Source organism: Sciurus carolinensis, unplaced genomic scaffold, assembly GCF_902686445.1.
Source record: "Sciurus carolinensis unplaced genomic scaffold, mSciCar1.2, whole genome shotgun sequence".
Taxonomy (NCBI): Eukaryota; Metazoa; Chordata; class Mammalia; order Rodentia; family Sciuridae; genus Sciurus; species Sciurus carolinensis.
In genome coordinates this window covers 730,137-743,938 of record NW_025920192.1, presented here as the reverse complement: position 1 = coordinate 743,938, position 13,802 = coordinate 730,137, and the positions used below count along the sequence as shown (strand labels likewise).

General features: G+C 37.7%; 1 long non-coding RNA gene across 1 annotated transcript in view; it reads right to left on the bottom strand.

Annotated features, from left to right (window-relative positions):
• Window positions 1-3,342: 3,342 nt before the first annotated feature.
• The window catches only part of LOC124974943 (uncharacterized), a 54,995-nt gene continuing 44,535 nt past the window's right edge, over window positions 3,343-13,802 (bottom strand). Inside the window, exons 2-3 of the long non-coding RNA XR_007106833.1 lie at window positions 5,158-5,272; window positions 3,343-3,451 (exon numbers count right to left, since the gene is read on the bottom strand). This is a non-coding gene — a long non-coding RNA (uncharacterized LOC124974943). The remainder of the gene's footprint in view (window positions 3,452-5,157; window positions 5,273-13,802) is intronic.

The following is a 13,802-nucleotide window of genomic DNA, read 5'->3' as shown; positions in this document are numbered from 1 at the left end:
TGAGGATGTCCATTAGGTGGAGGTTGTTCTCCATGTAGCTCCAAAGTGCTTTGGTTTCGCTGAATTTTTTTTTGCCTATTTCATGAACTGTTAAGGTAAGAGAATTTTATCTCCTTACCATAATTGATTCATCCATTTTTTTATTTTTAAAAAGCATTCTTAGTTGCAGATGGACCCAATACCTTTATTTTGTTTATTTACTTTTATGTAGAAGAAATCCAATACCCCACATGTACATGTGCTAGGCAAAAGCCCTACCACTGAGCCACAATCCCAGTCCAAGTGCATCATTAAGTCATCTTGGTCTGGTCAAGCTGTGGTCTGATTGAATGACTCCTCAGTTTTGTGCCTGTGTCTGGGAGATAGCTCCAGAGAAGTCTTCATGGTTTCATGGGGACAATTTCCATTTGCTGCTTAGAATGTGTTTCGGTCTCTAATTTCCTCTCTTTCCACCTGTCTGTTTCTCTCTTCTCTCTCTCTCTCTCTCTCTCTCTCTCTCTCTCTCTCTCTCTCTCTCTCTCTGTCTCTTCCTCCCTCAAACCCTCCCTGTTTCTCTGACTTGTAATCCTGGATACCCAGGATGTTGGGAATATTTAGGACTGAAAAACCTTGTAGTTCTTGCTTTTACATGAATACTGACTACTATGTGTGGAACTGAGCAGGATCACAAAGTTTTGAGTTATACAGAGACAGATAAAAATAAAGGCAGAAATGAAAAGCTTTCTCCTGATTTCAATAACTCAGAGTGCATGTTGTTTAGGACTAGGTAAACAGCCACTGTTTTGTTTTTGTTATTTTAAGCAAAGGCAGTCTCCTTTAGGTCCCTCTTACAGATTCTTATTACCAAGGACCTAAACATATTTGGATCTGTTACCAAATGTAAAATGACTCAACTTGTGGTTCAAGAAAATGCTTATTTCTTAGGAAAAAAACAAAAAACACATGACAAATGTAGATAAAACTCGTCAAACAGACACAATAGAACTAGACAGGGAAGAATTCTAAGAGACTGTTCATCTACAAAATTTTGTCTAAAAAAGAGGAACCCAAAGCCCAAACACAGGAAAATCCAACAACAAAGCAAATTCAACTAATTTTTATGTTTCTTTCCAGAACCAAAGAAAGTTACTGCATGAAATGGAGGTGTATCTCAAGGAAGAGGGTTTCAAATCAGAGGTCTCTGAAGATCCCAAAGCTCTTGTCATTGAAAGAAATTTTAAATGAGCTCCATTCAGATATCTGTCTTTTAAATTGGGCTAAAAGGGTCATTTGTTTAATAGGATTCAGAGAGAGGGAGAGAGCTGTGAAAGATGTAGGGGTGGGTGCTGTAAACAGATTAAACACAAAAAATAGAAATTATTCTAATTCAAATGCTGGGTAGCTGGGAGTGGGGGCTTTTGTTATTCAGTGGCAGAATGATCTAAAATCTGTGCAGCCAAATACAAAGCAAGAATGGTTGAAAACAGTAAGGAAGAAAAGACAAACAATGGAGAGAGGGAAAGGTGATGGAGAGATCCAGTGAGAGCCAGTGAAGGAAGAGAGCTCAATAAAGTGTGGGACTACTTGATTCTTTTCATTCTGTCTCTTTCTCTGTCTCTCTCTCTTTCTGTCTCTCTGTCTCTCTCTCTGTCTCTCTCTCTCTCTCTCTCTCTCTCTCTCTCTCTCTCTCTCTCTCTCTTCTACCTCTCCCTATATCCTTCTCTGTCCCTCTCTCCACTCTCTCTTTGTCTGCCATATATCTAATTTTTTCATTAGTTTAAATCATTGTGGAGCATCACACAGATAGATTCTGCATCCTGTGGCCTTCCTTCATCAGTAAAGTTGCTTCAGAATTTGGCCTACACCATGCTAAATTTTCCATGAACATGAGGTATCTTTCACCAGATTATTGTGGTATTGTTTCTTTCACTGCTTTTCACTGTGACCTTCTCCTCCTCCTCCTCCTCCTCTTTTTCTACTTTCCCTGGGGGAAGTGGGTGCTGCTGTTCAGTTTAAGAAGAGCTGTATGTTCCCTTTGGTTCCAGAGACCCTGTTCATGACCATCACAAATATTCTTGCACCACACTCTTCCCCATGTTTGTCTCCACAGGCTCCCAGAAGGAAGAAGCAGAAATGCAAGACCTTGGTACATTCAAAATGGCTCAGGTTCTCTGTCAGTCTGAAAACAAATGTCACCAGGCACAGGCTTAACACAATGTACTCCCAGATGGCAGAAAGAGGACTAGGCAAAAAATATCTCAAAGGTCACAAAATCTAGACCCTTAGTCATAAGTGTAAGCACAAAATGATGGGAGGCAGATTTCAATGGATTCAGGGAACTGTTTATTCCTTCACAGACTAGGACACTGTTGGGACCCATTTTCCAGATGGGGAAAGTGAACCCCATTATAGAGGGAATTTTGGTTTTATAGGGTACAATGATGTAATCATTGAAAGTCATATACCTGCAACAGTTTTGACCATCAGGGGCTAGTTGTATAGGTTAAAGCTCTAAGTTGGGAGAGTGATGGTTGTAAAAAGGTTGAAACTCATTGTTCTTATTCTGGGATCCATTGTTTCCCAGAATTTTAATATATGCTATGCCTCCATTTAGGGCTAATCTGTGATGGGAGAAGGTCTAAGTTTAGGGCACATTGTTATTAGGAATGTGTGAACTGGTAGAGGTTTAATGTTTGGTAAAATTTTCTTCCCTCACCCTGAGCAACACTGTCCCTCTGTTTTGTTGGGGAGCTGTATTTTAGGAATATTCTTTTCCATAACCCATCAATGAGGAAGAATAAAAAGGGGAATCTTTGGTTGATAAAAAGTCACACAAAAGACAGAGACAAACTGGGTGTTGGTAGGGCAACTGGAATTATAGTTTCTCTATTTGGAACACCACTGAGCCCTGAGCAGAGAGGATCACAAGTTCAAAGCCAGACTGGGGGATAAATTGAGACCTGTCCCCAAAGAAAATGATAAGCCCTGCGTGATGGTACATGGTTCATCCCAGCAGCTTGGGAGGCTGAGGCCAGAAGGAGGATTGTAAGTTCAGAGTCACTTAGTGAGGACCTTCCTGAGAATCAAAAGAAAAAGTAGCTCAGGATGTGGCACAATGGTTAAGCACTCCTGGGTTCAATCGTCTTTGTACCAATGAAGAAACAAATAAATAAAAGTGTGGATGCAGCTCAGAGATAGATCATCCCCAGATTCCATCCCCAGTACTGAAAAAAAAGTTTGTTTATGTATGTATGTGTGTTTATATATTAAATACTATTTATACACATGTATGTGTGTATATATGTGTGTGTGTATATATTTTTTATTTTTTATTTTTTTTTGTTTTTACATATTTACATTTATACTCACTCACTCACTCACAGAATACACCAAAATCCCTGGTAATAAAAGACCAACGGTCATCTTTGCTGCAGAGACATGCACAAGTTACTCTTCTCTCCTGCCAGTCCATCTAAATTAGAGAGGAAAAAGACATACCAAACCAGTCATCTTCTACCAAGTCATGGCCTGGGAGTGGGTGCCAGTGGCTTTGGTGACTCTAGACAACCTCAGTCCAATTATATTTCCCCCCAGTGGTGGCAATGACCTATTCGAATGTCTGCCCTCTCAACTTTCAGTGGTAGTCACAGTGCCTACCATTGTGACCAAAGGAGACAGGGAATCATCCTGAGTGAGTAGGGACAGGGAATGAGGAGGAGAGAGCACCTGGGTCTCACTGCATCAGGAACCCCCAGGTGCACTGCTGTCCTGTGGCCACAAATTGTCTCCTTCCCTCCCCAGAGGCCCTTCATCTCAGTCTCCTCTAAAACCACAGCCCCTGGGGAAGTCTATGGGGGAGGCTATCTCTTGTGATAATAAAAATATGTCTCAATCTGCAGCACTTGGTACACTTGGTGGGTCTGTGGTGGGGGGAAGGCTTTGCCTGGTCACTGTTGACCCTGTCCTTGGTACAATGACAGATCACAGTCCTCTGGTGTGATTTCTTCCTACTCATCAATAAGAACCTCACAGAAGATTTTGGAACTCCTGCTGTCAGGGTCAAAAGACTTGGTCCAGCATGTCTGTGTGGGGTTCCAGTAGTGCCAGGCACCAAGTGGTGTGCACATTCAAGGTAAACTTGGAGAAGAAGAGGGTAGAAGGGAGACCCAGGGGTTCCTGGACTGAGCATGAGTAAACACGTGTTAGAGACCATCCATGAGGTCCCTATGTAAAAGGTGGGGCAAAGTTCTAAGGTCCCTGGCTCTAGCAGGGACTTAATGGAAAAATGAGGTTTTGTTACCAGTTCTCCACAGTCACTTTTTGCCCCAACCTTGATGCCTTGGAGAGCAGCATCAAAACAGACATTTCTAAACTCAGGGTCAAGAGGTTAACAAACAGAACTGGAGCCAGGCTCTTCAGACCTCTAACAGTCAGTGTAGGCAGAGATCATTAGGTCCAAAGCAAAGTTACACTGGGGGACACAGTTAGTTCTGAGGGCCCCACACCCTCTCTCAAGGCCTTGTTCCTGCTCCTCCCCCAGGGCATTATGACATTACAAACTGTATGGAAATCAAGGAGAGAGAATGGGCAGGACACCACACACTGTTGGACACTGTTGCCACACCAACATGGAGGGAGAACACTGGGGAGCAGAGGAGGAAGAAAAAACTCCATAAGGCCACAGATCAGCACTAAGGTCACATTAGAAGATGAGACAACTGAAGAAGAGTGAGTGCTACATTCACATGAGTACTAAGAATATAAACTATCCTGTGAGTCAGGTCTCTAAGCCAGAAGTACTAAGAGTTCTGCCCTGTGGTTAAGCATTCCTCCCCTAGGAGTTCTTAGTCTTCTCTGGTGCTGTGTTTAATCTCATCTTACACACAATTGGTCAGGGTCTTCTGTGCACTCTGGGAGAGTGCCCCTCTCCCACCAGTGTCCAATCTTTTCTGGTTCCTATCCTTAATCTCCCTTTCCCACCATTGCTCAGGGTCTTCTGAATTCTGTGAGTAAGTTCCCCTTTCCCACCAGTTATCAGTCTCCTCTGGGCATTGTGGGTGAACACCCTTCACATACCAGTGCTCACTCTCCAATGAGCTGTAGGTACATAATTCCCTTAGTAAACTGTCTGGGTGAGTCCCTTTTCTGATAATGTCAGTAAATCATCTCTGACCTTACCTGTATATACAGGTCAAAACAACTGTGGAAACTTTTAAATATGTAGATACTTCCTCTTTGGAACAACCTCAATATGACTTTGCTGCTGCCATGCAGACTGTCTTCTCATCAATGCCTGAAAATTCAAGACAATTTTAATGAATATCAATTCCCACAATATTAAGGACCTTGTTTCACCACTCATAGTCCACCATTTTCATACATTTGTTCAAGTAGCTGTGATCTTATGAGTGATGTATCATGACCCATATTACTGCCATCTCTCTGAACATTGGATGGAAAACATATAGTTAACTATTTTTAGGATCTTGTCTGATATGTCATTAGATGCTCTCTTTTGACAAGAGGAAAACCTTCCAAGGACATTTGGATCAGGCTTAATGAACACTTTCAGGTACAGTGTGAAATCTGCCAAGGAAATTTTTTCATCATCAAGGAAGATTTTTTAGACCTTTTTAATTGCACCATTCCCACTATATGTCATCATACTGAGACATTGGGCCAAAGGACACTATCATAAAGGATCCAAAAACTCTGATACCTGCAGGAGATATACCCTCTCCTTAAAGAACTCTGTTTCTTCTGAATTCTACAACCAAGTACACCTCATCTAACTTGTCTCAGTCTTCTCTGGGTTCTTTCCTAAAATTATTCCATTGTTAAAGGTCTTCTGAGTTCTCTGGTAGAGCACCCCTCTACTACCACTGCTCAGTCTTCTGTGTCTTGCTCTAAATCTTACCTCCTCCACAATTGCACGGGGTCATCTGAGTCCAGGGTGTGAGCTCCCCTCATCCAGCAGTGCTAAGTTCCTTCTGGGTTTGTGGTTGAACTGTCTTCAACTACTGGTGCTCACTCTCCAATGATCCCTAGGCAACCTTTTTCCCGTAGTGAACTCTCTGTGTGAGCCCCTTTCCTGCTAAACTTAGTAAAACATGTGTGGCCTTTTCTTCATGTCCAGGTCAACATAAATGTAGAAACTTTTAGAGATAAGGGTGTTTCCTCTTTCCTACAACCTCAATAGGACTTTTGGAGCTACCATGTAGAGAGACTCCTCACCAATGCCTTAAAATTCAAGATAATTTCAATGGATGTCAATTCCTAAAACAACAAAACCTTGTACTATCACTCCTTTTCCAGCATTTCCACACCTTTGCTCAAGTGGCTGACTTCTTGTGGATGATGTACCATGCCCAGAATTTCTGACATCTTTCTTAACAGTGGATGGAACCCATATATTTAAATGCTTTCAGGGTCTCTTCTGATAAGTCACTGGCTTTTCTCTGTGGACAAAAGAGAAAACCTCTTAGGACCCGTTGATCAGGCACAATGCACACCTTCAAGGGACAGTATAAAATGTGGTTATGGAAATTTTTTCATCAGCATGGAGGAGTTCTTCAGAAATTTGAAAATGTACCACTCTCCCAAGACCCCTGAAGTAACTGAGAACTTTTCATTTGAAAAGAGTCCAACGGTTATGAATCATCTTGATGAGTAACCTTCTTCCAACAGAGGTCAGTCTCCTCTGGCTCCTGTGGTCAAGCACACCTCATCTAATTTTGCTCAGGCTTCTCCATGTCCTGCCCTAAATCTCCCCTTCACTACCATTGCCCAGGTTCAACTGTGTCCTATAGGTGAGTGCACCCCTCCCACCAGTGCTCCATCTACTCTGGGTCCTGCCCTAAATTTTCCCTCACCCATCATTCCTCAAAGTACTCTGAGTACTGGGGGTGAGTGTCCCTCACACACTAGTGCTCAGACTCCACTTTGTCCTCATGGTGATAGCCCCTCTTCTAACATTGCTCTTTGCTTTAGCCACTAATTTTACCTACTCTGTCCTTACTTAGTCTCTTCTCAAAATATGTAATCAGAATTTCCTGAGTCATATTGTTTTCATTGAAGACCCAAATCCACAAATTAAGCAATCTTAAATTACTTTTCCATATACCAACAATTTACAAAAGCACAAAACATGTTTTCTTACACAATGTAAGAAGTCAAGAATACTTGAATTCATATGGAGCAGTTGCAAATTAGTCTGATGTCTCTTTAAGAAATATGTTTATAAATATTTATTCCACTTTCATTAAATCTGTTACCCATGAATTTAAGTATGCAATTGAGGAAAAGTAAGATATCATACAACTAATTAACACTTGAAGTTACCTTTTCCTTTTTAAAAAATTTCTAGAAACAATAGACATATATTAATAATTTTATAGAAACAAATACTCTATTGTTTGACCACAAAGCAAAATGAGAGTGTTAGTTAATTTAAAGACATAAAAATTGTTATCTAGCTAAATTTAATTAAGTGGACTGAAAGTATTTGGGTCAATTTTATATATTTTTAAGGGCTTTTTAATTACTATGTCAATTTTGTCACCATGTACATGATATAGTGAAAACCACATATAAATGCAAAACACAATATGTAGGTATGCACACACATGCATGAAACTGATAGAAAACAAAATTTTTATAGCTTTTATCAGGTATTATTTTCCCAAAGAAAACATTAAAAAAGATATACAGATAGTTATTAAAAAAGACTGTCATATTTGACAATGTAAAATTAGGCATGAATTTTTATATTATGACTCAGACATGTGAAGGACCTGTGAATTTGGTGATGTTAGGAGTAGGACCTCTTTTTTTATCATGAACATTGTATATTCTCCCTTCTTAGATCACTTCAAAGGAGGTTTCACTTTTTTCCAGTGTATTTAAGATCTAACCCTTAAATAGTAAGATATCTGGAAACAACAAAGAGTGGACTAGAAGTTCCAGATAGACAAAACAAGAATAATTGATGCAAGACCAAAAGTAAATTCACAAACACACCTGCAACAAACTAAAATCAAAACAAACCAAAACACATTGAGCTCAGAAATAGAGGTTTTGTTGACACATCCATAATACTGTAGTAAAAAACACATGGAAAGTATTAATTGCAATGAAGTTCACTTTTCAATCAGCTTAAAGCCAGATCAGATATTCACAGAATGTGCAAGCCCAGAAAGTCTTCAGGAAAGCATTTAAAAGGTAATAAAAACTTGTGCATATGACATTCTTTAATTTTCCTTTAATGTACTTATCGGGAGAAGAGAAAAAAAAATCCACAGGGATTATAGCATACCCTTATAATCCCAGGTCTGATGCAGCTGGTTTTTCAAGATTTTCCATTTTATTGTCTCTTCCTTTTTTATACTTTAGGTAAAAATGTACTAAAATGATAGAAAGGTGTAATATAAGAAAAAAGAAAGAAGTTTGCTATGTTCCAGAGAAGCTTAGAATTAAAAGTGACACCTAGTCCTCTGGTTTGTAATCAGTTTGGCACTGGTTAAAGTAGCTTATATTTCAAATGGATATCTGGAAGATATTTAATGAGCAAGGAAGCTACCATTTTGTAAATAGGGAGTAAAATAGGCATATGGATCACACCTTGGACCATTTTTTCTCCCTTTTTGTTTAACAAGTCCAATTGTAAGATCATGTAATACTTTGTTTCCCTCCAGAGGTTATTTTCTTCATTCTGAGCTGACAATTAAACCAGCTCAGGTACACAGTAAACCTAAATATTTCTTTCCTAAAAATAGTATGAAAATTTAGCATATTTTTAATGCATTGCAGAGCAGTGGGAACCTGGTACTTTATCTGTAAGACAGTGGGAAGATTAGGCATGTCCTCCAATATTCCTTGTACCTATAAACCAGACTATTTTCTGGTTTTCTCTGAATACTAATGCATGGTACAACAAAAGCAGGTCTGCACAGTGGCAGATTTGTCTTCTAAATGGAAACATAAAGATAGAAAGAGGCCTTTTGCAGTCTCTAAACTTACCAACATATCCCATTTGAAGCTGCACACCACAAACTGAATAATCTATATGAAATAATTTAGACATGTTTAAAATTTGGTATTTTGAAACCAACAGAAGTTAAAACTTTTTATGCAGAGAGGACAGTCTCCCACTAAGAATGAAAAAAAATGCATTTTGATAAGTATTTGAGTTAAATAGGATTTTGCCAAGTAGAAGCTTCATTTAAAATTGTCTCTTCAGCCCTCACAGTCATAAGACAATTGCCTATTGCTGTCTCTCGATGTGAACTAGGAGGCAAGTCTGATATAGTCAGGGTGTTATTCCCAATTGAAAAGGCAAACAATTGAACTCCCTGAAGAAAGAGTGAAACAGGTTAATCTATTGTAATGAATTGATAGTCTGTTTTAAGAATTTTTTTTTCTGTGAAGAAAGTACATCTATTGAAAGTCTGAAAAACAACACTTAATTTTGAATATAGGAAAATTGATTTTGGTATATTTGCACAATGACTCCCTTTCTAATAGTTGAAAATCAGTAACACACTTGGGGTTTTAATGCCAGAAACTGTTTGAGGCCCTGGAAGTCCACATGCACTTTCTATAGACACTTGAGAGAGAACAGATATTATAACTGAGAGTCAGCTAGAGATCTAGGGCATTTGGGAGTACTCTGCATAGCAGGGTTTACATTGGGAAGAGGCTATTTTGAAGAGAAGAAAGATTCCTTGCTTCATACTCTGGTGATTAATGGGGTACTATTTATCCAAGTACCTCAGATCAGACTAAGGCTGTCTGAAGATTTTTCTGAGCTCAGTATGCTTTCCTCTTAAATTCACCAATGATTCTTCAATAATTAGTCATTTTGTCCAACTGATCCTCTGAGAATTTTTTCCTCCCATCTATTCAGAAATCAAATATTTAAAAGTCTCTTTGTTCATCCCTCATAAATAAAATCATGGCATATTTAGGAAAATGGGTGTAACTGTAGAACATTATATTCACTGAAATATGCCATATATACAGCAAGAAATATGTATGTTTTCTCTAATGTGTAGATACAAGAGATAAAAATTAAAAATTTGATTGCATTAAAATAGAAGAAAAGGACTGGGGATATAGCTAAGTTCATAGAGTGCTTCGCTTACAATCATCAGGCCCTGGTTTCAATCTCCAGCACCACAAAAAGTGAAAAATAAAATAAAAGGCCAACGATGGAAAGAAAGTTTCTTGTAGCAGTGTTGCACAGAAACAATTGAATTCGCTGTGAAATTTCTATCTTTTGGAGAAATGCACAGGAATTCTGCATAAGAAATATTTTAATCATTACACAATTTCTTAATTATCAATATAGAAAAGTTATTTAATAAATAGAGACAGAGTAGGTGAATGCAATAAATTAATCATTGTTAATATATGATGTGACACAAACAAGTCCACTGGAAAACCTTTGGCAGAATGGGTACTTACATATGTACATCCGTCAAGATGTTCTTTGAAGAAAGCCAAGAATATTTTTCCCTTGGAAGCACCTTATCTAAAGGGAATCAATCTGAGAAACTACCATTTGTTTAACAGAGTGTGAGAGATCTAAACCCATACATTTTTTAACCTTGCAAACCAATTTACCACTGCAGAAAAGAGATATTTCATGACATGATGCATTTTATGAAATATGACTCCTGCACTATTAGCATTGGAATAAACTTCAGAAAATATATATTTTTTTGTAGTTCAGTGCTTTGTGACTCGGAGGGTTCTGGATGAACAACTGGAATGATCCTGCTCTGTTTGGAATAAAGACTTACATGGAAATTTGAAAAACGTGTGACTACTAGAACTGGATTGTTCTATATTTATGAAATACAATTTTGGTCAAAAATAGGTGAATTAAATTATTCTTCTTGTGAAAAGACTGAAAAGACTTTGAATGAAACCACCTGGGAAGGTAGGAAATATAAAATTTCTTTGTGCTAATGAAATAGTAACTTTGAAGCTGGGAATTCTGAGGAAAATGAATCATCAGAATGGGAACAAAAGGCAGTATGGCAGCCTAGTAGTTCCTAGGTAAAGGATTTACATAAATGAGAAGTATTTTTCAGAGCACAAGAGAGTGGCCAAGTTCCAGAGAAGGCAAGCAGAAATTTGAGGTTATAACCTTTCCTTCAGGTAGAGATACACTCAGGGCATCTCATGCTAAATGAACACTAAGCCAAAAGATAAGGTCTGATATTTTATTGGTACCCAAAATTGGTATCTTTCCTTAATGATTGATGCCCTATTCAGGCTTGGTGAGAAATTGTGGATATCTGCATATACATGCTAATATACAGATTCAAATCATATGATTACATGAATTGTTATGTCTGATCATTTGCCAACCCACAATAATAAACTTCTTCACATGTTTGTCATCTTTCAGGTAACCTTTACTGAACTGATTGAAGAAAGAAAAATTTCTTCTGGTAGTGCTGCCATACAATACAGGAAAGTCCTGGTAATTCTGTGTGTTTCAGAAAACCTCACAGAAATTCGGTATAAATAGTATTTCACATGCCAAAGTACTTCTTTAATTATCAACATAAAAACATCTTTGGAGAATAAAAACATCAGAATAGCTGACTGCAATTATTATACCCATTGAGAGATTGTACAATGTGACACACACAAGTCCATCAAGGATCCTGGCAGAAAGATAAAAATGACATGTAGAGGCATTGGTTTTTCAATAAAAATAACTCAACATTATTTTCCCCAGTGTCTGTGGAGTATTAGTGTTAAGGGAACAAATATTCTTACATCAATCCCATAGCACTAAACTATGTTTATTTTTCCAATGGAACTACTTCAAATACACAGTGCATTTATTTTATAAAGGTCATGATTTTTACAGTCAAGACAGGTTCTGCTGATGGATCAGAGAAAATTCTTGGAGATAATAATTTAGTTTATGACAGAACCAGTGCCCCTGAAGGAAGAACCTGAGAAGAAATACCTCATGGAGATGTGAGTGCAGAGCTGCGGGGGGATCTGCTAAAACTTAACAGGTGTATGTCATGTCAGTTTTGGAAGACCACTGACATAAAAAATTTAATCCATGAGAATATCAAAGTTCTTGAGAGTCCATCCCTCTCCACAGTGTACAAAACCCATACAATTGGAAATTTAAGACTTAATATCTCCCTCTGAATTATAATTTTGCTTTAAATTGATTTCACTTTTCTACTTCCTTATTTCTCATTTTTAAATTGGAATGATTACTTTTTGTCGATTTTTAATGGTTTATACACATGCACAAAAACATACACACACATAAATATCTTCCCTTGAGTCTCAAAAGGGTTTTCTAAATTGTACTGTTTTTCAGTACTAGGAATTGTACTCAGTGGCAGTCTAACACTGAACTACATTTTTATTGATTTTATCATTTAAAATCTTGAGAAAAGTTCTTGCTAATTTGCTTAGGATGGTCTCAAATTTATGATCCCCATTTCTCAACTGGGTTGCATTCCTTTTCTGGTGCACCCAGTACTATCTAGCCAAAAGGATATTTGAAAACAAAAGTCTGAGATATTATGTAATAAATCATCATTCCTTTTTCAATATATACATACTTAGACAAAATTTGAGATATTACTAAATGGGGTAAACTCAGAAAAGAAGAATCTCATGCTGTGCCATAAAGTTGACAGACTGTCCTATAATTTAATATATCTGGAGCTCAAGTTTATAAATTAATAAATGCAAAATGAGAAACAAGTTCTATATATACTTTAAAAATTTATTTATTTTAAACAAATGGGGTACAACTTGTTTCTCTGGTTGTACATGATGTAGAGTTGTACAATTTGTGTAATCATACCTATACATAGGAAAATAATGTCTGTCTCAATCTGTTATTTTTTCTTCTCCCACCTCTTCCACCCCTCTTTTCTCTATACAATCCATCCTTCCTCCACTCTTGCCTCCCTCTGATCCCCCATTAGGTATCATTCTCTGCTTATCAGAGAAATCATTTTGTTATTTTGGGATTGCCTTATCTCACCTGGCATGGTATTCTCCATCTTCATCCATTGGCCTGCAAATGCCATAAAAGTATTCTTCTTTATGGATGAGTAATATTTCATTGTGTACATGTACAATTTCTTTATTTATTTAGCAATTGAAGGGTATCTATGTTGGTTCCACAATCTAGCTTTCGTGAATTGAGCAGCCATGAACCTTGATGTGGTTGCATCACTGTAATATGCTGATTTTAAGTTCTTTGTGTATAGGCCAGGGAGTGGGATATCTGGGTCAAATGGTGGTTCCATTCCAAGTTTTTGAAGGAATCTCCACACTGCTTTCCAGAGTGGTTGCAATAATTTGCAACCCCATCAGCAATGTATGAATGTACCTTTTCCCCACATCCTTGTCAACACTTATTGTTGCTTATATTCTTGTTAACTACCATTCTAATTGGGGTGAGATAAAATCTTAGGGTAGTTTTGATTAACATTTCTCTAATTACCAAAGATGTTGAGCTTTTTTATTTATTTCTTGATTTATTGTAGATCTTCTTCTGTGCAGTGTCTGCTCATTTCCTTAACCCATTTGTTGATTGGATTATATGTATTCTTGGGGTAAAGTTTTTTGAGTTCTTTATAGATTCTGGAGATAAGTGCTCTATTTGAAGTATGTGTGGCAAATATTTTCTCCCACTCTGTAGGCTCTCTTTTCACATTGCTGATAGTTTCCATTGTTGAAAAAAAAACATTTTAATTTGAATGTTTCCCAATTATTGATTCTTGCTTGTATTTCTTGTGCTTTGGGAGTCATGTTAAGGAAGT